This window comes from Suricata suricatta, chromosome 3 (genome assembly GCF_006229205.1).
Source record: "Suricata suricatta isolate VVHF042 chromosome 3, meerkat_22Aug2017_6uvM2_HiC, whole genome shotgun sequence".
In the NCBI taxonomy this organism is placed as follows: domain Eukaryota; kingdom Metazoa; phylum Chordata; class Mammalia; order Carnivora; family Herpestidae; genus Suricata; species Suricata suricatta.
The window spans coordinates 130,698,124-130,724,273 of NC_043702.1; the positions used below are offsets into that span (position 1 = coordinate 130,698,124).

Here is a 26,150-nt window from a genome sequence, read left to right on the forward strand (position 1 = left end):
AGCTTCTAATCTAATGTTGCTGACATAAATTTGTTGTATCTGCCGTAGAAGGGTTGTTGTATATAGTTACTGAAGTGGGCTAAAAATAGAAGTAGATAGGAACAGCTAGAGGGGAAAGACGTAGTATTAGTAAACATGAGCTGGGTCAATGTAAATTTTAGGTTAAATTTTGGCCTTTGAAGATTTAAATATTAAGGGAAAGCAGATTTAATAGTTCATCATGACTGAGGTGTATTTACTTCAAATTATTATAAAAATAAAGGAGGAAATGTGCTTGCTATAAACATTACCTTTCCATGCAAATTTTATACTCACTGAGGTCATAAAATTCAAGTTATTCCAGAAGCCACCGTGAGAAGATATATATTACTTCAGGACTTAAGCTGGTGTGATTCATATAAATCTCTAAACTACTCCTGTCCAAGTTTCAAGATATTGTAGTTCCTTTCCAGCTCCCAGGAACTTCCTTTTCCAGGGACCCTATCCTTGCAAGCTCTCTTTAAAGCCTGAATGTTGACACCATAGTTCCTCTGGAGGCTATTATCATAATATAGGACTCTTGGGTACCAAAACCAGGCCCAGGCAAATGATATGTCTCATTGCTCAGTTCCAAGAATTGGAGAATAGGGCCCCTCCAACCCCGTATGTTTACCGTATAAGACCTTTACTATTTGTAGAATAAATAGGTACATTAGGGAGTCTTTTAGAAGATTAAAAAAATTTTCTGTTCAAAAATTTCCAAGAAGTAACTCTATACTTACTAACATTAAATTCAAATCAATTCAACAGTCATGGAAAAACCTAACATATCAGCCTTTCCCAATCATGTTATCATAACAATATTGCGTTCCCAACAATCATGAGGTGTGTCTCCAGTAATCTGTCACTAATAAAGGTTAAAGTACTAAAGTTGGCAAATTATTTACTTTTTTCAGAAATTAAAACTGATTAAAGTTTATCCCTATAATAACCATTGCCACTCACCTGCCTTTTAATAAATACATTGTTGAAGAGAGAAGACTTTAAGACCAGCAATGTGGACACTCCCAAGGTGTTTGGCATAAGAACATATGCCATTTATTTGTAGCATGCTGTAAAAATGGGCTTTAAGCTTGTAGACAAAGCGAGAGAATCAATGGGGAAAGAGAAAAAGGAGGACGAGAATATAGAGAAGGATTGAGGGCAATGGTGAGGGAGGGGAAGAAAAACAACTTGAGAAATGGGAAAGAAGGAGAGTCCTCAGGACTCAGCATGTTATGAACTGAAAAGCACCATACTAATATTCGGTGTTATTTTTTTCATTATACACAAATTCTGATTTTTTTTTTTAAATGTAGTACACATCCTTATGTTTCTGGCCATTGAAAATGCTATTCGTGTTTTATATGAATGTAGTCATGAATCAGTGAACTTTATTTTCAGGGTTCTCTCCTTGTAGCTAATAGAATTCTTGCCAGCTCTGTAACGTGAAATCCCCAGACAAATTGAAACCAACAGTTGCCTTCTTAGAAGCTGAATGGACAAAAGTGGAAAATTATGTTAAGCTGATTTCTGTGGTCCTCATATACCTGCAGGTTACAGGGACAAAATACTGACTCTGGGGATTAGCTTGATTTTTCTTTCTGCTTTGGGATCTGTTGTTAATTTAGTGAAATACATATTTCTGCCAGGCAAGACCCAGGTAAGGCTTAGGTCAAGTTATAAACCCAAGCCTTTTATCATATCTGACAGCAGGAAAAATCATGTCTGCAAAATGTCATCATCAGAAAGAAAAAAAATAATATGTTTTGCTTTGGGGTCGCTGGCTTGAGGTTTGCCTCATATTTTAAAAGCCACTAAGGAGCTAAAAAGTTTGTTGCTAATGGCTAGTAATTAAATCGTGTATGGGCAAAAATAAATAAAATCCAGTAGTGAGATTGCACACCACTGTATGATTTTGTCTAAATGTTTTTGTGAGAGCAGATTCGCAAACTCTTGATATGAAATCAGTGGGCCTTTGGAATAGAACAATCTTCCTATTTTGCAGCTATTTTATATATTTGAGAGCAAGTAATTGAACCTATATTTCTTCATATTTAAAATGGAGATTATAAGAATTATCTTGTAAATCTGAACATTCACACCCTAGTTGCACATAGTAGGCAATGAACATTTTCACCCTGTCTGCATGGAGTTTTGGATATTCAAAAGGCAGTATTATTAAGATAGCACTGAAAAACTCTGGCACTCAGATTTAGCTATGGGTTTAAAACAGAGAATCTGTGTAAAATCTAATTACAACCCAGGCCATGAAAAGATAAGATGGGACTTAAAACAGACTTCAAAGTTAATCATTAAGGAAAATGGGGACAAGATGGAAGTTGAAAGATTTGAGTGTTATTTTAATACATATTATCACTGAAAATATGTTGTGTTTATAAATTTTGGTTTTTTCTAAACATTTTAAAATTAATTTTAAATTAATTTAAACAGTTCATGTCTCTTTATACCTTTCAGTATAAATTATCATATAGCTTATTAAATCTATATTTTAGGAGCCACAAGGGAAAATAATTTTATGTAAACCCATATTAGTTTAAGTGAGGCAGCTTCAAATTGGGAGACTTACATAAAACTAGCAAATGTAATAGTTGGCTATCACAAATTTTCTCACATCCTGTTAGTTTCTTGGGTTGTCACCAAAATGTCTACTCTGAGTATAAAGATGCTTAGTCAGAAACAAGGACAATCTTTTTTCCAATCTAACACAAGAAGCACATTAATAGCAAATCTTCCCAGCCATCATAGACTGCTGTCTGCTAAAGACATGAACAGTGAGGTGAGCTCTTTGGAAGAGCAATGAGTCACAGGCAATACCTGCCACACGCATTATCCTCAGTAAATGCACGTCATGAGACAAGGCCCCGGAGACCTAAAATAGTCTGAGCCTGTCACTTAATACCCCAAGTAATTACTCAAGAAATAGCTCTTTCTAATGGAACAAATTACCCCATCAGCATAAAATGACACTCTTGTGAGACTGTTGGATGATGTCTTTAAAAAATTTTTTTCTGGGGCACCCAGGTGGCTCAGTGGGTTAAGTGTCCGACTTCAGCTCAGGTCATGATCTCTCAGTTCATGAGTTTGAGTTCCATATTGGTCTCTGTGCTGACAGCTCAGGGCCTGGATCTTGCTTCAGATTCTGTGTCTCCCTCTCTCTCTGCCCCTTCCCCAATCACACTCTGTCTCTCTCTCAAAAATAAATAAATGTTAAAAAATTAATAAACATTAAAAAAAATTTTAATTCTGGTGATCACCTTGACATGAAAATTATACATTAAAATCACACTAGGGAAAAGAGGTCACAAATGGTTTTCTAAAATGTCTTCTCAGTTCCAGTCTAGGTCTGAAGTTACTCCCATAGAAGGACCCAAGTAGGAACTGGTCAAGAGAGTGCATAGGAATCAACTTCCCAGTAAACCAAAAAGTACGTGCCTTAGAAAGACCAGATGGCAGGGTTTTCACGGGAAGAGGTCAGGAGAAGAGCCCCACAGTCCAGGTCTTCGTGCACACACCTGCTGAAGAGACGCTTTCTGTTGCATAGCACGTGAAAGGGATGTCCGGACACAAAACTTTAAACATAGGTCAGGATTAACCAAAGGCGAAGGTTGCCAGGTGTATTTGTTTCCTAGAACAGCCAAAACAAATTACCACAAACTGGTTTAAAATAGCAGAAATGTATTGCATCACAGTTCTGGAAACTATAAGTCTGAAGTTAAAATGTCAGCACGGTTGGTTTCTTTTAGAGGATCTGAGGGAGAATCTGTTCTGTTTACCTCTTAGCTCCTAAAAGTTGCCAATAGTCCTTGGTGTTCTTTGGACTGGAGATGTATCACTCCAATCTCTGCCCACCTGTCACTTGGTGTTCTCTCTCTGTGTCCCAATCTCCCTCTTCTTATAAGGACACCAGTCACTGAATTAGGTTTCATTCTAATCAAGTATGACCTCATTGTAACTTGATTACATCTGAAAAACACTCTTTCTTAATAAGATTACATGCACAGATACTGAGGGTAAGGACTTGAACATACCTTTTTAAGAGACACAACTCAACCCACAACAGGTGTTTCAGAAGCAACCTGGCCATCTATTACCAATATGGTCTGGGACCTTGTGGCACAATGTAAAGGGTAAAAGCTCAAAGCAACCTTTGAAATCACCAAACCCAACCATCTTACTTTATAGATGATTAACATCTTCCTTTTTATTTTTGAGAGAGAGACATGCAGAGCACAGTTGGGGGAGGGGCAGAGAGAGAGGGAGACAGAATCTGAAGCAGGCTCCAGGCGCTGAGCTGTCAGCACAGAGTCCAATGTGGGGCTCAAACTCACAAAACGTGACATCATGACCTGAGCTGGAGTTGGACACTTACCTGACTGAACCACCCAGGAGCTCCAGATGGTTAACATCTTCCTAAAGCAGCAATTTACAACCAACTATAATTTTCAAACCCAGGGTACAATCCAGTTGTGAAGTTTGAGGCAGTAAAGTATTATTAATAAAAAGACCTCAGCAGTAAACATGATTCACTTTTCTTATATACAAGGATAGATTAAAGGCTGTGCCCATAATAGTCACCTAAATTGACTTGCATTTCTTTCCTAGGAGAGAAGGTAAAGGGAGAAGGTGCAGCTATTGCTAGCAGCTGTAGTTGTCCATAACCCACAACCCATCAGATCTCTGGGAAGTATGTCGAACATGAGAATGTCATTCAGATGTATAACCCAGTACAAAGAAGGTTAAAGACCTCCATCCTCTGGAGCTACTTTACCAGGCAAAGATTATGTGATACACCTGTGCATTTCCCCACTTCTAGGCACATATGGAATTGCAGTAGATGGTTTCGGGGGCAATCTTACCCCACCCATTGAGCGGTCCTTATATATTATTTTTCCTTTCTTAGATGTAGCAATCCCTGAGCCTGCTGCAAAAAGTAGAGAAACGGAAGAAGTGAGAGAAAGGAGACTTTGAGAGAAATATGCAAATGGCACAGTAGAGTACAACCTCAAACCAGGAGGCTTAGCCCAGGCAGGCTGCAATGCAGAGCAAAGAACGGATATAAGAGGTAGAATCAAAGGGAAATCTTTCCCATGTGTTACTGAAGACCTAGCTAGACACAGAATTATTGTTCTCAGTCCTCTCCCTTCCAGCAGGAGGATAAGAAAGGAGTATATGTTAGAAAGAGGGCAAGAGAGACACAAGTATATATTGGATGCCTAATATAGACCAAGAAACTTGCTAGATACAGAAAATATGTCTCATTGCATCTTCACATTCTAAAGCATTAGGTGTTATTCTCACTTCACAGATGAAGAAACTGAGGACCAATGTGTCTGAATACTTTGCCCAATTGCCTCAAGGCTCATCCCTGATGGAACTATGATGAAATCTAGAAATCTCTGACCCAAGGCAGCTCTTCCCAAGAAGAAAAGTGGAAAAGAAGAAGGTCAAAATGTTCATTTTAGGTTGTTTCTTGGAAACAAAATTTACATGCTTTTGGACATCAACATTTCTTGAGAGCAAAAAATAGACTAGATGAAAAAATGTGATTTGGATACTGCTTTTGACTAACATCTTGAATCTCTGTATAAACAGCCAACAGTAGAGAAAAATGAGAAAGACTAGTTTACTGGCGTGTAAGAATCTGAAAAACCACATGGGGCTTCACAGAATTTCAAGACTAAACAGTTTTAAAGTAGCAGAACCTAATGAGGTAAGAGATGCATTTTCTATTTTCACATTTCATTTTTATCTCTCTTAAAATGAAGGCTACAGAGCCCTGATTCCAGCTGGAAATTGGGCCCGAGCTCTCAGGCAGATGTGTCCGTGATGCGGCATCTTCCACACAGCACCGGCGCCCACTCGGTGTTTGTCCCTTTCAAACTACAGGCCCACAGTATTTTGCCACAGCATTATTCCCAAAGGAGAGAAGATGGCTTGGAGGATCACTAAAGGTTCAATCTGCAAAGTATGGACAACCATAAATAGAAAAGAAAATCAATCCCATCTGTCATACTTGTCTTAGAGTGGGTCATCTGATTGGAGATGGATAGCTTTGTAGTGGGTAAAAAATCTTCCTATTAAATAGTCATTTCTTCTGTTGTGACAGTTATCATAAATACCTGATTAGAAAGTAAGAGAAGTCTTTTTCTCAAAGTTGGCTTTCTTCAATAGAGTAGTTTGTTAAGGGCATTCTGATGATTATTACTTCCTGTCATAAATCTTCACTGATGACTGATGCTGATAATTTGTCTAATATTGATTTTCCTAAAAGGCCTAAATTGTGAATCTCATCAATCTACTCAATCCCCTGACTCTAGACCTGACTGCAATAAACTCACCCATACAGATGACAAACATGTTCCTAGGCCAGAACACCAATAATATGATCGGCATTTCCTTGCCCTCTCTGTCATGAAGTTCTCACCTAAACCCATGCAAAGTGGCAAGGCATCCTGTGTTTTCTTTTCAGTTAATCTCCACCTCAATGGCCATTTCCATTCTATAGTTACCTGTGCATTCATTGCTAATCTTGGATTTCAGACTTTTATTTTAAACTGGCTAGTGGACATCTCTACAAGGTAGTTCCACAAGCATCTAAGAAGAATTTAGCAGGATGATTAGGGGCACATCCCTGAGACAGATCCATCTGGATTTGGGTCCCAGCTCTGTCTGTTACTTGTAATAAAACTTCAGTTGCTAACTCCTCTCTAAGCTTCTGTTCCCATATGTATAGGGTGGGAATAAGATGGCATCTACTTCATTAGGTGGTTATGAGAATTAATTTACAAAATATTCACATAGTACCTGGTTCATGGAAGTGCTCCATAAATAAACATCATAAAATATAAAACTGAATTCATCACCTCCACCTATAAATCTGTATCTTTCACTCAGCTCCATCCTCCTAAATTCATTTCTTTCTATTATTCCCATGGATCACTTAGTTCCATTCATTTCTGTTCTTCTATCTTCTCTTTTAAATACTTTATCTTTCCATATCAATTTTAGATTCACAGCAAAATTGTGAGGGAATTACAGAGATTTTCCATATACCCCCTGACCCTACACATGCACAGCATGCCCTATTATCAATATTCCCAAGATGGGACATTTGTTACAACTGGTGAACCTATACTGACATACCATAATCACTCAAGACCATAGTTTACATTAGGGCTCACTCTGGTTGCTGTACATTCTATGTGTTCGGACAAATGAATGATGACATGTATCCATCATTACAGTATAGAATATTTTCACTACCCTAAAAGTCCTTGGTGCTTCACCTATTCATCCCTTCCCCTAGGAACCTCTGATCTTTTTACTGTCTCCGTAGTTTTGTCTTTCCCAGAATGTCATAAGTTGGAATTGTATGGTATGTAGCCTTTTCAGATTGGCTTATTTCACTTAGGAATATGCATTTAAGTTTCCTCCATGTTTTTTTATGGATTGATAGCTCATTTCTTTATTACACTAAATAATATTCTACTGTCTGAATGTACCACAGTTTATTTATCTATTCACTTACTGAAAGACATCTTGGTTACCTTCAAGTTTTAGCAATCAATGAATAATGGTGCTATAAACATCCATGTGCAGGTTTTTGCGTGGACATGTTTTCATCTCCTTTGGGTTAATACCAACAAATGTGACTGGTGGATCATATGGTGAGAGTATGTTTAGATTTATAAGAAACTGTCAAATTGTCTTCCAAAGTGTCTGTACCATTTTGTATCCCTACCAGCTACGCAGGGGAGCTCCTGTTGCTCCACATTCCCCTTAGCACTTGGTATTGTCAGTGTTCCAAATTTTGGCCATTCTAATAGATGTGTACTGGTATCTCTTTGCTGCCTTCATTTGCATTTCCCTGATGATATGAGATATGGAACATCCTTTCATAGGTTTACTTGTTATCTGTATACCTTTTTTGGTGAGGTGTCATTTAAGGTCTTTGGCCCATTTTTCTATGGGTTGTTTGTTTTCTTACTGTTCAGTCTTAAGAGTTCTTTGTATATTTGGGGTAACAGTTCTTTATCAAATATTTCTTTTAAAATATTTTATCCATGTCTCTGACTTGTCTTCTTATTCTCTTGATTTTCTTTTTTTGTATAGTATAGAAAAATAATTATATGAAATTACAATTTTTTCCTGAAATAAAGCTTGCAAACTGAATAGTGTAACAAAGGAAAGAACTATTTGTAATAAAAGTTGAAGTAGAAAAAAAGATATAGTGTCTAAGGGTTTAATTGCTATAATTTGAAGCCTCAACTATTATAAAGTAAAAAAACTAAAGATTTTATTTCATTTTAGTTATAAGAAAAATTATCATAATTTTTTATACTTTGAGAAACATTCTCCCTAATGCCTTAGACATGGCCAGTGCCAAATTGTGTAATGCATCATATGGCCTTGGAAGGGGTACTTAGGTAAAGTGTTCTGTGTAAATAGCAGCATTGGAAAAATACAATGAAACAAAAAGCCATGGGAAAAACATAAAGAACACTCTGTACCTTTGTCCTGCCCTCCTAAGCAGCTCTATGGCAAAGTGGCCAAAGGCATCCATTCCAGGGCCAGTCCTCACTCAGCCTCAAGGCAGAACAAGTTACTTCTCTGTGCCTGGGATTCCTCAGCTACAAAATGAGGACAATAATAGTAACTAGGATTGTTTTAAGGGTGCAGTTAATAGGATTGTTTTAAGGGTGCACTTAGAAGAGTTCCTGTACATAATAAAGACTCAGTAATAATTACAAGTATTTTTATATTATATTATATTATATTATAGGGTTGTTTGTGAGGATTAAATGAAACATTTGTAATCTTTGAAAGCTATACAAATTGGTATTTCATGTCAATAATAAAGAAGAAAATGATGTCATCTTTAAATAAGATTATTTGGTACTTGACAAGAATTTAGGGGGCTCTTCTAACATATTTGTTTGAGTTTCAACTCAGCTATAAAAATAAACATTGCTTTTTGAAATTCATGTAACAGCATTTTTTAATGTTTCATATCACATAACATTATATTAGTCATGATTTGTATAGAACTCATTATTTTGGAATCTTGAAATCTTTCTAAATGCTCTCTAAATTCATCATATGTGAGTTAAAAAAAAATCACATTAGAATGGTAACAAGAATCCAGGGTTCAAATTTCAGTCTGCTATGAACACACTGAATGTCTTTAGGTAAATCATTGAGCTTCTCAAAGCCACAGTCTCCATACACATAAAATTACCAGGTAGAAGCAGATAATCTCTAAGGTCATATCCAATTATAAAATTCCATGAGTTATAGGTTAGGATAAACATCGCTATCTTTGTTTTCTGTTGGGATAAATTTTAAAGGACTTGCATTAAGTCATACACTTGGAATGTTAAACAAGCAAAAATACCATTCTCTTGGCTCCCAGACTGGAACTTTCAGTGCATGAATCTCAAACTTTTCAAATCAAAATGTCATTGAATTCTCCTATTATGAAAAAATATTGAAAATAAATACAATTGAAGAAAACATACTCTACAATTCTTAGCAAGCTGACACCACCTGAAGATTCTTCTTTGATCTCTCTCAGGCAAAATAATGCCCTTAGTAGCTGAATGGTAGCAAAAATCAAAACCATTTCCAAAAGTAGAGAAAGTCAAGTCATCCTATTTATATAGCCTGAGACCAACAAACTACTTGTGCTGTTTCCCTGCACTAGTCTCAATACAGCCCAATTTTAAGAAAACCACAGTGACCCCATCTGTACCCCACCAGTGTACTAACTGCCCAGCAAAGGACAGGAGGAGGAATAGAAAGTTGGCAGATAAAAGAAATAAACATAAAGCATTTTAAAGTCGCTTATTTTCTTATTGATTATGTTAATATCAGACAAAGTAGACTTCAATACGAGGAATATTACTAGAGATAAAGAGAGATATTTCATATTGTTAAAAAGTTCAATTCATTAAGAACTTATAATAATCATAAATGCATAAGCACTTAACAGAGCTTCAAAATACATGAAGCAAAAATTGACACAACTGAAGGGGAAAAGAGACAAATCCATAGACAGAGACAGAATACACATTTTTCTTTCAGTCATTATATTAAGGTATCAAATAGAGAAAAATCAGTAAGGATAGTGAAGATGTAACAACACTAAAAACCAACTTGATGTACTTGATATTTATAAAACACAACCAACAACTGCTTAAAATGCTTTTTCTTCAAATGCACACGGAACAAATATCTAAATGGACCATATGATAGGGCATAAATCAAATCTTAAACTTTTTCAGAGAACTTATTTATACAGGGTACTTTTCTGACTACAACAGAATTAAGCTAGAAATCAATTACCAATACATATATAGAAAAACCTCAGAATTTGGAAATTAACCTACTTCTAAATAATCTATAAGTCAAAGAAATTATTTAAATGTAAATCAGAAAATATCTCAAGAAAAATGCTAATGAAGTCAAAATTTGTGGGGTGTAGCTAAAATTGTGCTTGGAGGGCGATTTCTAGCTTTGAATGTCTACCTTAAAAAAGAAGAAACATTTTAAAGTAATGACCTAAACTTCCATATAGAGCTAGAAAAAGATGAGATACTTAAACTTAAATTAATTAAAAGAAAGAAAACCTAAAAGAATGGAAAACAATGAAATGGTAAATAGGGAATAGATAAAATTGAAAAGCTAAAAGCTAGATCTTTGAAAATATTTTTTAAGTAATTAAGTCTGTCAAGACTGATGAAGATAAAAAGAAAAAAGGAAGAAAGAAAAGTCACAAATTACCAATATCAGAATGGAATAAAGACATCACTAAAGACCTTATAGACCTTAAGAGAATAAGGGAATATCATACAAAACTTTATGTCAATAAATTTTCCAATCAGATGAAATGGGAAAAGTCCATTAAAAACACAAATTATGAAAACTGACAGAAGTAATTTAAAAATCTGGACATTCCTTTAACTGTTTAAGATATTTAAGTTTATGGGAACATTTATTTTTTTAATATAATTTATTGTCAAATTGGCTTCCATACAACACCCAGTGCTCATCCCAACAAGTGCCCTCCTCAAGGCCTATCACTCATTTTCCCCTCTCCCCCACCCCCCCATCCACCCTCAGTTTGTTCTCTGTATTTAAGAGTCTCCTATGGTTTGCTTCCCTCCCTCTCTGTTTGTAACTAATAAGTGCAAAAATTCTTAATAAAATATTAGCAAATTAAATCTAGTAATATATAAAGAGTATAATGCATCATGATCAATAGGCTGTTTCCTGTTAATGCAAAATTAGTCATTCAGTATAATTTACTATAACAATATCTATTTCAAAGGATAAAGTGTGACAAAATTCAAATGCATAAATTGGGAAGACTGGGAATAGAAAGGGAACATCTTAAATCTAATAAAAATCATAAAAGTAAACTATGGTTTTCTTTTCTCTACTCTCACCAACACTTCTAACACCAATCGTGTGGGATTTTTTTCCCACACCAACCAATGATCTGATACCAGCTAAGTGTCCTACAATTCAATTCTGACACTATGCACCTGGAGTTACTGTTAAATCACATAAGTTAATGGCTCAGACTCACAGATTTTACCAATTTCAGATGCCAGATGCAATGCTGGACCTCTGTACCTGTAACTGAGCAGCTATAACTTAGAGGGTCCCTCTGATTTTCTGGAATGGCTCATAGAATTCAGAGAAACACATTTACCAGTTCATATAAGAAAGCACATGATAAAGGATACAGATGAACAGCCAGATGAAGAGGTACACAGGGGGAGGTCTAGAAGTGTCCTCAGTTTAAGGAGCTTCTTTTCCTGAGAAGTTAAGATGCACCATCCTTTCAGCACATGGGTGCTCATCAGTCCAGAGAGCCTCCAAACACTGCATTTTAGAGATTTTTGTGGAGGCTTCATCATGTAGGCATGATGGAGTATTAATTCAATCCCTAACTCCTATCCTCCCCTTGGAGGATCAGAAAGGAGGCTTAAAAGTTTCAAACTACTAATCATGGGTCGTTCTTTCTGGTAAACAGTACCCTTCCTAAAGTTATCTGGATAATTATCCCACCAAGCATCGCTTCTTTAGAACAAAAGACTCTCCTATCGCCCAGGAAATTCCAAGGGATTTAGGAGCTCAGTGTTAGGACCCAGGGTCAAAGACAAGATATTAGAACACAAAGAGTGCTTAGCATCCCTATGACCCAGGAGATTACAATGACTATAAAAGTTCTGTGAGAGGATTTGGTGCAGATTATATAATAATAATAATCTGTCTTATTACTTACCAGAGCATCTATATAAAACACAGCTAACATTATACTTAGCGGTGAAAAACTAGCTTATTTCTCCTAAGATTAGAAGGAAGTTCTCCTCAGAAGGGCTCTTCTACTTAAGTTTAAATTGGAAATCTTAGCCAGTGCAATGAAGCAAAAACAACAACAACAACAAAAAAAACCCATAAAGGTTAGAAAATAACATTTTTAATTGTCTTTATTTGTAGATGACTTCATTTTGTACATAGAAAATCCTAAGAAATCTATAAAGAAATGAATACAATAGATGATTTTGCAAGGTTTCAGGTTATAAGGTTCATATAGCAAAATTAAAATACTTATATCACTTGATTTCAAGGTTTACTAGAAGCCACAGTAACTAAGATGATTTAATTTTAGTTCATATTCAAATAGATCAGAGGAATAAAATAGAGTCCAAAAATTTCCATGCTAGATGGAAAATTGATAGTTAACAAAGGTATTAATGCAATTGAGTGGGGGAAAAAATGTCTTTTCAACATATGGTGCTAACAAAAACATGTATATCCATATGAAAAAGAACAGCTGAGGTGTACCTACCTGGGTGGCTCAGTCAGTTAAGCATCTGGTTAAGCATCTGATTTTGGCTCAGGTCATGGTCTCGTGGTTCGTGAGTTTGAGCCCTGTATCAGGCTAAGCCTGGAGCCGCTTCAGATTCTGTGTCTCCCTCTCCCTCTGTCCCTCCCCTGCTCACACATTGTTTTGCTCTCTCTCAAAAATAAATAAAAACATTAAAAAAAAGAAAAAGAACAATCTGAACTTCTGCCTTACATCATATAAAAACTTAGAGCTGCTAGAAGAAAATTTCAGAGACTATCTTTATGACCTTGGGATAGGCAAAGATATTTTAGATTAGATTAAAAATAAGAGTTAATCATAAATGAAAAATAATCAAGTGGAGTTCATCAAAATTAAAAAACTTTTGCTAATCAAAAACACATTAAGAAAATGAATATATGATCCAGAAACTGAGAAATATTTGTTACACATATCTGATAAAGGACTGGTATCCAGAATATATAAAATAGTATTATAAATCAATAATAAAGACAATCCAATTTTTTAAATAGGCAAAACTTGAAAATACATAAAAAAAAGAAAAAAAGGCACATAAATGACCAAGAAGCACATGAAAAATACTCAACATCATTAGTCATCAGGGAAAATCAAATTAGAACCACAAGTTACTACTACATACCACTCAAATTGCTAAAGTTTAAAAACTTACAATATAAATATTGGCACAGATATGAAACAAATTGGAACTCTTCTATTACTGGTGGGAGAGAAAAATACAACAACCACTTCAGAAAATCACTTTTGTGTTATCAGTTATACATATCCCTACTCTATGACCCAAGAATCCTACTCCTGGGCACTTCCCCAGGAAAAGTGAAAACATGTCTACATGAAGACTTTTATAAGAACATTCATAGCAGTTTTATTCATAATAGCCCAAAACTGGAAACTAAAATGTCCATCAGTGGAAGAATGGTCAAACTGTGTTTGTATATAGAAAGTTGTACAGCAATATTTAAAAAAGAACTACTGATACCCATATCAACATAAATTTCAAATTTGAAAAACATTTTGGTGAGTAAAAGAATCTAGATGCAAGAGGGTATTCTATTTATGGAAGTCTCAAGAATAGACTAGGAAACCAATTTGACAATAAACTATTAAAAAATAAAAAAATAAAAAAAGAATAGACTAAACTATGATACTAGAGATCAGAACAATGGTTGGGGGAGGATCAGAGGGAGGGGCTCACTCACACAAAGGCACATAAAGCAATCTCGCAAGTTGTGGAAACGTTCTACCTCTTTATTGGGATGTTGGTCACATAGGTACATCCATTTGTCAAAACTGTCAAAATGTATCATTAAGATCTATGCACTTTATACATTAACAAATAAAAATCTAGCATTATCAAATATCTTAACTATAAAATATGTTTGTCCTGCTTTTAAGAAAAAAATTGTAAAACAGCTAAATTGTATTGTAATTAGAGTACAAGATGATTTTCGCTCTGGATACTTGTTTGAGAGTTCCTCTAAATAATATCTTTATTACACCAAAAATGATGAGATATACAAATATATAGTTTAAAATAGCTTTTTAGGAAAATATATACTGTCTAGAAATCAGCTCAAAAATTAGAAAATGTTACAGCCATCTTGATTCCAAAGAATCTCACAGGCATTTGACCTAATAGTCTCAGAAGCATAGTTAACTTGAGATCATTTTCCAAAGAAATAGTCCTTATTATAGGTGAGCTACCTATGTGAGTGTTCTTAGCACACAAGGGAAACACATGTTCCAGAGAATTAAAAAAGCTAAAAGAAGCTTTTGCACTTCTAAGTCAGTCTAGCTTTGTATGGCATTTTCCTGCATGGGCAAGCATCTTCATCTTGACATATCTACTGCTATCTTTCTAAAAGATGCTTTTGCACGTGAAAAATTGCCATTTAACATATAGCAAAACACTTAAAATCTCCCTCACACGTACAAAAAGTCATATGTCTCTGGAAAATTGGTTATATTTTTATCATTACTGAGAACTGATTAAAATTAAGTTATATAAGTTTATATGAGCCATTCATACTATCTTATTAACTAGTTATTGGTAATATCATCTCCACATGATCAATAGTATAACCAAGATGTTTCCAATCACTTGCTTCCTCAATGACCTCATCATGTAAAGTCTAATCATATCATGATTTACATGAAAATGGAAAACAAAGGGTCAAAAAACGTAGTCAGTAGTGCTTCTTGGGATAATGCCTTTTCCCCTTGGTAACCAGTTTGATCTTACCGATGGCTTCCCATTTCACAAATTAGTGAACTAAATGGATCTCCTTCTTGGAATCAGGATAACTTATCACTGTGCTGGCCGATGTCAGAGCTTGTGGTTGGGGTTGGGCAAAAAGGAAAAAGAAACCAGCAGATCCAAGAATGTGCTGGTCTCGCTGAACTGGATTTGGTCAAGCAGAAAGATTTGCATTGCTGCCCTTAGCAACAACCTGATCATTCACTCCATACTTGGCTAATACTAAGTGGGTGACAGAGGAAGTAATGTAATTCACTGAACTGGGACACTACATTGAAAAATTCTGTTTGTTAAGGGATAGATTTGGTATATACCTGGTCCATTTGGGGCAATATCCAACTTAGTGCTTAAAGAATCTGGGGATGCTTTGTAGAAAATGTCACTATTAAAAGCAATATTGCCTATTTTCTTTAAACTCTACAAAAGAAGTTACAGAACTTCTTCAGAACATCCCAGAATATAGTGGGTCCCCATGCAAACCAGCTGCTCAGTGAACCTCACCATAAAGAGTGCAGCAAAGGACCCAAGCCAGGCCAGTTAAAATCCTTCTCAGAAACTGGAACGGACCATTAGAGACAGACACAGAAATCTCCTGGGGTTGTAGGTGCTATGGTAGATGTTACTCATTCTTTTTAGTAACCAACATATGCATCACCTTCTTATATGAGGACTCCACCATCTTGGAAACAGATCAGAGAAGCCAAATATACCAGAAACTTACTTTTTTTTTTAACCTCCCTTGCACTTATGATTACAGCAAGCCAAGCCAGGGCAACCAGAAATATAGTCTCCAGGTTTTTGTTTTGTTTTCTGTTTGTTTATTTATTTTTTAGAGGAGGGGATAAGGGCCGAGGGAGAGAAGGAAGGAGAGAAAATCTTAAGCAGACTCCATGGAGTCTGACACGGGGCTTGATCTCACAACTGTGAGATCATGACCTGAGCCAAAACCAAGAGTCGGATATTTTGGGGACCATGGACTCCAGGTTTTGATTTGAAGTTAATGACCTAAAGAAGTGGAGACTGCACACAATCTATTTCTAGAGAGGATGATACATGGCAGCATCTACATCCAGTTTCCTGAGAGGCTGCAATTGTAGCAACAATGTTTGAGGCCTAGCGTCCAGTGTTGCTGTCAACAATACAATGCCCCCAAGGGGGCTGACGCAGGTCAGTGAAGCTTGTCTGTAGGGAGACTGTGTTATGGCTTGCCTTCCAGCCCTCCTGGAGGTTCTGTGAGCTACTTGATAAAAATCTTTTAATAGTTCTCTACTACTTAAAATATCCATTTAGTTTCTTGTGCTTAAAACTAGGAATCAGGGGCACCTGAGTGGTTCAGTCAGTTAAGTGTCCGACTTCAACTCAGAGCAAGCCTCAGATTCTCTGTCCCCCTCTTTCTCTGTCCCTCCTCTTCTCATTTTCTCTCTCTCTCTCTCTCTCTCTCTCTCTCTCTCTCTCTCTCTCTCTCTCTCTCTCTCAATAAATAACCTTTTTTTAAAAACCAAGAAAAAAAACCAACCAGGAATCAGCGTTAGTGTTTAGCTGCTGTTAATAGGCTAACACAAATATCGTGGCTTAAGACAACTCAGAATTATTCTGTTATAGTTCTGAAAGTCAAAAGCCCTAATATTAAGATATCAGTAGGGCTGCATTCCTTTCTGGAGGCTCTGGAGAATAATCCATTTCCTTGCCTGCTTGTGGCTGAATACAATAAAAATCCACTTGGTATTAATGGTGTGGCAAATAAAAGGCTGATTTGAGCCACTATAATAGAAAGCTGTTCTCCTCATTTAATTCTCTGACCTGAAATCACAGACTTGGAAAGAAAAGAAAGGCACCTTTGAGGGCAAAACTTGCAACCACATAAAATCAAGTATTGCTTATTCTCCTTGTAGCTTTTCCTGTGGAAATATAGGACATATGGCCATTTGACAAGATTAACCATGCACTGGAGAAAGGAAATATCCAGTACTTTGAATCTTTATTAACATTGGCTCTAAAATGTGCTAATTCCTAGAGACCCATCCTGTGGTACACCATTCATGGTTAGGGATTATAATATCAGAGACGCCTACTCACAGGCCCAAAGTAACCATAAGCCCATCATGTGATTATATTCCAGGTTGAGTGTATAGTTGGAATACGCAGACCCAAAAGTGGGCAGAATTTACACATTCGTTCTCTGAACTGTGGAGTGATAGAAATGGACAAGTAAAAGCTCGCTGAACTCCCAACTGCTAATACAAAGACTAGTTCCACCATCAAAGATGAAAAATGGATGGGTGGTAATTCTTATCACATTTCCATTTACCTTAACTTTTGGGGAAAAAAGTCAAATTTTATTTGAGAGAGAGGCACAAAGACACAAAGAGAGAGAGAGGGGAAGGGAGGGAGAGGGCCTGCACATGGGAGAGGGACATGGGGAGAGAGAGAGAGAGACAAAGAACCTTAAGATCCAACACAGGGCTTGATCCCACCATCCTAGGATCATGACCTGTCAGAAGCTCAACCAGCTGAGCCATCCAGGTGCCTCCATTTACCTTACCTTTTGATCACTGTAGCAGTAAGACAGGTCTTACAGAATAACAATGGATTATTATGAACTTAACCAAGTAGCATCTTGAATTGCACCTGCTCTTCTAGAGGTAGTTGATTTGCAAATCAACATGGTCCTTAGAACCTAATATATAGCTATGAATCAAGAAAATGTTTTTTCTTCTTTCTTCAGTATGCAGACACCAAAATCCCTAACTGTCAATTTCCTGGATCTGTGCTAAAATCTAGTCAATGGATCCCTTAATAACACCATTTCCATATCTCACTGGTCCTCCATATGACAAAAAGAAGTATGTTAACACTAGATACCTTGCTAAGACAGTGTATATAAAAAGAAGGAAGAAAATCCAAGATGATGTCAGGATCTGCAACTTCTATCAAGTTTCTGGGAGGGAGTTCACTGATTTTGGACAAGTTGAGATAGCAACCCCAAAGTGCAGGTAAAGTTACTAGCCTTGTATCCCTCCTCACCTAAAAAAAAAATAATAATAAGCAAAAGCTGTCATGTCATGGCTCTCCTCCAGAATTGGAAGGCAACATTCCCATAAGTATGTTTCTCCGACCCATTGATTGGACCTAAAAAGCTGCTCACTTGGCACACCCAAGTCAATAGAGAGCTTTCTATCTGGTGTGAACCATTGTTCAAGTAGCTCTAGTACATGGCTTTTATGAGTCATCAGATCCAAAGTGTTTAAAATACCAAATGAGGCAAATACAGATGCTGAATAGAGTCCATGGCAAATCTTGATGCAAGAGTCATGTGGCAGCCCTTAGGGGTTTGGCTGAAGGTTATGCCCTTTTCAGCAAGTCATTATTTCCCTTGAGAGAAACACCTTGCTGCTGACTCTGACAAAGACTAATTGTCAAATCACGGGACACCAGATGAGCATCGTGACTGAGTTATCTCATCTGCCTCGCCCCAAACTGAATACACCCTGGAACATATTATCATCAAGTCAAAGTGTTTTTCTACAAGTTTCAAAGCACAAACACATTCTAAAAGCATAAGCTGCATGAGCAAGTGGTTCGTACTTCCAACATGCCTATGTCTGACCTAAGGCCAGGCCTCTTCAGCTCATACTCAGGAGTCTGGAGAGTGGCCTGTGAATAACCGATGACTGATTGATTGCCAGTGAGAGTGAACTTTACATCACCAGTTGTTGGATATTTTTCTGATGTACAGTTATTTTCAATCAGCCACATCCTTTTGAGTCTTGCTTTTAAGCTTTATTAGGGCAGGTCCAGAGTAGCCTTTAGTCAAGTCCAATTTACATCCATTATTAAAGTGGTAACTTTCCAAGTATTCTGCTGTATGAAATCTTTGTGCTCTAGCTAGTAGCAACATGAATATTTGCCAAGCTTGTGTGCTCCAAATACTGTTCCACCCATCCTTCTAGTAGTTACTTCCCTGGCCTCAGACAGTTTCCTCTCACATGTGCACAGATCACTTCTTAAAGACTTAAAGATCTCTGGAGTTCTCTCTTTATGGAGTCCTGTCTCAGCACTCCACTCTGAAAAATCCAGCAGCACTGACATTCCCCAAAGTCTGATCTTCATCTCTTCAATTCAGCAAGGCTAGCAGAGACTTCCCCTGGCCCCAGTCACATTTCTTCTAGATGTTAACATGGTATAATTTAGTATTCATCTTGTTCATTTCCTTTCTTTCAGTCCTACACCATTTGTCCAATGCCTGAAAACCATTATTTTGTAGAATTTCTTTGGTACTTTTCAGTTAATGTAGTATGGTAATGTAATTAATGTAGTTACAAACCCTGTAACTCCACCCCGCTAAAGCAAAAGTTTACAGCATCATTCTTAATGGTGCCTAGAATTCCACTGAATGGATGTATCATCTGGGCTCTAAGTATTTGATAGGAAAAAACATACCTTGTTCACCATTGTACCCAAAGACTCTGAGGAATGATGGAATTTGGCATATAACAGGACTTGATAAATACATACTTACTGCATAAATCAATACGCAGACTGTGTCTCTTTATTTCTTAGTATAATAAGTGCTTAATGAACATTTTTGTTGCTAACCTCTACCAGAATCCTACCATAATAATTTTTATTTAGGATGCATTTCTCTAAGTATAAATACTGGCTCAAAGAAAAGGCAGATTTTAAGGCATTAATGTTTATTTCCAAATTGACCAAATGGAATCAGTTGACATCCTCACTGGCCAATAAGCTTTTTATGAATGCTTATCTCTCTATATTCTTGGTAAAGGTGGATATTTCATTTTTAAAAATATTTCTTAATTTCATAGGTTTAAGAGGTTAATTTTAGTATTTTTATTTGTTTGATTACTATTTAGGTGATCAATTTTGTGTTTTTGTTTTCATTTGTAATCCTGAGTGATTGTCTACGGCTCCCAAGCTTTGATTTTTCAGGGGTGGGGGGTACCTGGATGGTTCAGTAAGTTAAGTGTACAACTCTTGGTTTTGGCTCAGGTCATGATCTTGGAGTTTGTGAGTTTGAGCTCCTCACTGACAGTGGTGAGCCTGCTTGGGATTCTTTCTCTCTGCCTCTCATGGGCTCCTGCTCTCTCTCGCTGACTCTCTCTCAAAATAAATAAATAAACTTTTAAAAAATGTTTTGTGATTAGAAAAAATTTAATGTTTATTCATTTTTGAGAGAGAGAGAGGGAGAGACAGAGACAGAGACACCATGAGCAGGGGAGAGGCAGAGAAAAAGAGAGACAGAGAGGGAGACACAGAATCCAAAGCAGGCTCCAGGCTCTAAGCACTCAGCACAGAGCCCATCATGGGGCTCGAACCCACAAACCACGAGATCATGACCTGAGCCAAAGTCGGTGGCTTAACTGACTGAGCCACTCAGGAGCCCCATGTTTTTTTAATTAATAAAATAGACTGTGGGAATTCTTAACCACTATAACAATCACCCTATATTCAGTGCAATGTCCAAAGTTTAGAGGGACATATATTTTTAATCATTGTTTTCCTATCATGTGTAAGTCAGTTAAAAACCAAAGAGCTCATTTGCTACTCCAAACAATGAATAATATGTTCAAAGGATCCAGTGGTCTAGTAGAATCAAACAGCAAAAACTCAAAGAAAAGAACTATAATTAAAAGCACTTTTCACAGGTCAAAAGTATAATCTCATTAATGTTTTACTGAGCAGATGGCATTAAATAAGTAACCAAGGATACATGCTCATTATTACTGTCCCCACCATTATTCCTTTGATATAAATGGTTCAGTAGAGGTGAGGCACTTACCCAGATAATGAGATTCAATAATTACTACGGTACCTGGTCTCTCTTCCTACAAAAACACTCAGTGGGGTCAATAGAGGAAGATACATACTATTCCAGAGAAAAAGAAATATTCTCATGTTATAAAATAGGTAATTTACCCCAACATTATTTATAGTTGCAATAACACTGGAAATTTCCAATACTGTAAATGGTTAACTAAATTATGGGACCATGTTTCACTAGAGAAATATGCTGCCATTAAAAATAAGATGTTTCTAAAAAAATTGTTAGTATATAGGAAAATGTCTATGATATAATGTCAAAACTTTTTAAGAAAGGCAACTGTATATGCACTAAAATTACAATTATGTAACATGTTTAATATAACATATGCAAAGGACTAGGAAGTACACTAAAATACCTATGTATTGAGGTAGTAAGATAATGTAGTAAGATAATGATTGATTTTTCTTTTTCTTTTTCCTTTTATAATGACAAAATATTACCTTTTTAACCTGATAAAAATAACACCAGAGGCCACTTTTTAAAAGGGAGAGACACAAACCCAGCTGACAATAATAGCCACCCGTAGGAAGAACAGTGAGACTAAGTATTTTCTCTCTCTCTCCCTGTCTTTTCTTTCTTTCCTCAGCAGATGAAGTAATTGAAGTTTTGAGAAATATCTTGACTTTGGGAAATTTACATGGAAGTGAGATAAAATCCCAGATGTTCAATGAAAGCACCAAATGACAGCATATGGAAAGCAGCAACAGTAATATATTAGACTTCAGCAAGCTTTGTTACAAGGTCTGTAGTAGACAGACATGCAGCTCTCTGCCAGGCTACTGGGCAGACATATGCTCACTCCGGCTCACACTCAGAACAAACTATGGACTATGACTTTTCACATTAACACCCCACCTACTTACTAACATGTGCTTTTATTAGTATAGATGTGTTATAAGCAATTTGTGTGCTAGCTCTATTCCTTTTTGATATTACTCCACAAATTGCATTTCTCACAATTATATTTATCATTTTTTTCTTTTCTACTTGATCATCATCCACCTTGGGGAAAAAAATGCTCTTAGCTCCACTTTCCTTTCCAGCTATCACTTCTTTTCTCCATGTTGGAAAAAATCTTCTTAAAAGAGTTATCTAGGCCCGCTGTCACCTATTCTCTCCTCCCATCTTCTTTGAAACCCTTCTACTTCAGACTTTTGCACCCCCTACTCTCCAATGACCTCCATGTTGCTAAACCCAATGATCAGTTCCAAGTCCTCATCTGACTTGATCTATAAACAATATATGAGATAGTTGATCATCCTCTTCATGTTAATAAATATTAATTTGTTTTCTCCCAAGGCACTTTGGCTTTCCTTCGACCACTCCAGGTGCTCCTTCTCAATATCCTTTGCTGCTTCTTTCCTTCTCTTTACTTCTCTATTAGTCATAATGTGCAGGGCTCAGCCCTTGAATCTCTCCTCTTCTCCATCTACTACCACTCTCTTGGTGATGTCATATGGCCTAATGTCTGGCCTCTGATGACTTCCAGGGGCCCATCTCCAGTTCAAGCTCTCCTAAACTACAGACTTCAATATCTTACTCAATACCTCTTTTTGGATATTTAATAGATAGCTCAAACTTAACATTTCCAAAGTGGAAGTCCTGATCTTCCTCCAAATTCTGTTCCACTCATAGTCCTTCCCAATCTGAGGAACAGCAGTTTTATTCTTTCAGCCTCCAAAACCTTAAATTCATCCTTAACATATCATTCTCTCACCAAAAAATCTTATAGGCTCTATCTTTAAATTATATATAGAATCTAACCTTTTCTCATAATGTTTATTACTACCATTCTGGAGCAAACTAAAATCACCTCTGATCTGGATTGTTGCAACACTTTTCTGACTGGTCTTCCCGCTTTCACCCATGTACTCAGAACCTGTGTCATTCTGGAGGATCACTCTGGCTGCTGTGTTAAGAAGAACTGTAGAGGAAAAAAGATATTATCTTAAATTTTACAGTTGAAAAAACCAAGGCTTAGACAGGTTGAGTTGTTGGTTCAGGATCACGTAGCTAATAAAGTGTTAGAGGCTGTTCTTTTTTTACCTTATACTCTTCACCATTATATTATACTTCCTCAATATACAGGAGCCCTTATTGCTTTGCCTGGGACAGTCCTGGTTTATGCACGTTGCCCTAGCATGATTTAATTGTGTCCTCCTTTCACCCACAAATATATCCTGCTCTGGATGACAAACTACATGACATGGATAGAGATCTAGATAGGTATACAGACATATGTCTGTCTATATCTTTATTATATACATCTATATATAATATAGATAAAGATAGCATATGGTATACATATTTTATCCAATTGATATGCAGGAATGGGAATATGTAAGTACAAATATAGGTTATCTTACTGTCATTAACATCAAGTATTGAGTGAGATCTGTATTGGGTCAATAACTGCCCGCTCCCTTCAGCTGCCAAGGAATCATTTAACTCTCAGGGATCAACTAGAAATGCCTCCCCAATGAAAAGAATCAGTGGCTTTTGGTAGTATTTCACGTTAGAGTTCTCACATCCTCCCCTTTCACTTACCAGGGCTCACACATGTGAGTCTTTAACTCTACCATTATCTCAGTCTTAGTCCCTGGTCCTTCAATGCTACTCTCTGATGGACATCTTGAATCAGATTTGCTGCCAACATTTTGGTATGCCTACTATCAAATATCACCTTACCCCAAACCAGCTCTCCCTTCAGACTTCCTCAGTCCTATGAATAAAGTCATCCGTTACCCAGACTCAGACTGCAAGGTCACCTTCCACCTCCGGGTTTGCTTTGCCTCACCCCATTCTCCCCATCCAGCCATTCAGCTTTGTCAGTCATCAGTAGACTTTATATCAATGTCATTGGGGAACTATAATAACCTGGTCCCCTGCTCCTTGCAAAAGCTTTATTTGGAAAATCTTCCTCGAGTACTGCTATAATTACAGCTCCCTTTTTCAGAGCATGCATTCTGCAGAGTCCAGACCAACTTATAACTCTTCCAAAGAAACCTTCCACCTACAGAAAGATATTTCTTCCTCTATCAAGCCCCTTATCTCTACCAGTTGTTCAACATTCTTACTGCCTGGTACTGTTATCTTTTCTCTTTAATTAGAGTATGGCATTCCTGAGGGTCAGGGTCCTATCTCAGACACTTTTTTTAATCTCCCTCGAGTCTTATGCATTTCTTGTTGCTAAATGTTTTCCCTATTTGGTGGCAGGAAAGTTGAAGGACAGCCAAATTAGCTGAAGTACACACTGAGACAACTCCGATTAAAAAACAAGGATTGAAAGTAGGCCTCCAAGAACATCTTTCTACTCTTAGAAAAGTTATACAAATATTCTCTAGATTAGTCATATACTCTAGTATCATTTCATCAAAATTCTTTGGGAAGAAAAGATTCTCTATATAATCAATATATCTGAACAAACAGTCTTTAAGATGAAAATATATGGTTCACTTGTCAGAGGCAACACTGCTGGACTTTCTGATGTTTTTGAGTATATTTTTCATTTACATATAGGATCTTCATTCTGGAAATACTGTCTGAATTGTGATTTCCTAAAGATCGAATGGGGATATGTTGATTGAAAAATAAATAAAATTTATTTTTGACATTCAGTATACCCACAAAATACTGTGTCATTTACCTCCTCTATTTCTTCAAAACAGTCATTCAGAAAGCATTTTGGTAAAGCAGAAAGAAAACTGAAGTGGGAAAGATCTAGCCACTTAGTATAATGTATCCCATTCTCTGTACCACTTACCACCATCTACTTTGCTCTACAAGTATGTGTGCTTTGCATCTCCTGTGTCCCTTTCCAACTAAAATGTGATCTTCATGAGAGCAGAAACATTGTCCATATGCTTCTTCAACCAGTCCTTGGGTAGTAAAACTTAAGTAAATCATTTAACTTCCTTGGGTCTTAGTTTCTTCATAGGTCAATTTTAAAGACTAAACTAGGTAACCTTTAGTTTCTCTTTAATTCAAATATTTTATTATTTATGCAATATAATGAGAAGCATAAAAGACAAGGCCAACTGGGGTTTGTGGGTGGCAAAAGATCTCCAGCTGATTGGCTATTCTAGCCAAGATTCCATGTAACTTTACTTTACTTTTCCTGATTAAATCACAAAAAAATATAACCAGAACCTAGCTTTATCATGTAGATTGGTTATTTCTGTTATTGTTTCTAAACCTCTCAAGGTTAAACCAGATTCTCTTAATGCCTAAGACACTTTAAAAGCTGAGTATCTCTGGGGTGCCTGGATGACTCAATTAGTTGAGCATCTGACTTCGGCTCAGGTCATGATCTCATGGTTCATGGGTTCAAGCCCCATGTTGGGCTCTGTGCTGTTAGCTTGGAGCCTGTAGCTTGCTTTGGATTATGTATCTCTTTCTCTCTGCCTCTCCCCACTCATGTTCTGTCTCTCAAATATAAATAAAATGTTAAAAAAATTTTTTAAGCTGACTATCTCTTTAGGCTTCTTGATACTTTATTTAACATACCAAGACAATTTAATTAAATGGTCTCCAGTGGTTTAGCTTTGAATTATCTTCTTTTTTTAAAATTATCTTCTTGACACCAAGAAATGGAAAAATATTCCCTGTTCATGGATCGGAAGAATAAACATTGTGAAAATGTCATTACTACCCAAAGCAATCTACACATTCAATGCAATCCCCATCAAAATTGCACCAATATTCTTCTCAAAACTAGAACAAACTATCCTCAAATTTGTATGGAACCACAAAAGACCCCGATTAGCCAGTTATATTGAAGAAGAAAACCAAAATGGGAGGCATCACAATCCCAGACTTTAGCCTCTACTACAAAGCTGTCATCATCAAGACACTATGGTATTAGTACAAAAACAGACACATAGACCAATGGAATAGAATAGAGAACCCAGAACTGGGCCCACAAATGTACGGCCAATTAATTTTTGACAAAGCAGGAAAGAGTATCCAATGGAAAAAAGACTGCCTCTTTAGCAGGTGGTGCTAGGAGAACTGGACAGCAACATGCAGAAGAATGAAACTGGACCACTTTCTTACACCATACACAAAAATAAACTCAAAATGGCTGAAGGACCTGAATGTGAGACAGGAAA

General features: G+C 36.7%; 1 long non-coding RNA gene across 3 annotated transcripts in view; it reads right to left on the reverse strand.

The window, feature by feature from the left end:
* LOC115288137 overlaps window positions 1-26,150 on the reverse strand; it is a 294,944-nt gene that overhangs the window by 142,102 nt on the left and 126,692 nt on the right. For all 3 annotated transcript variants that reach the window (XR_003906826.1, XR_003906825.1, XR_003906824.1), the window contains exon 3: window positions 22,853-22,963. This is a non-coding gene — a long non-coding RNA (uncharacterized LOC115288137). The remainder of the gene's footprint in view (window positions 1-22,852; window positions 22,964-26,150) is intronic.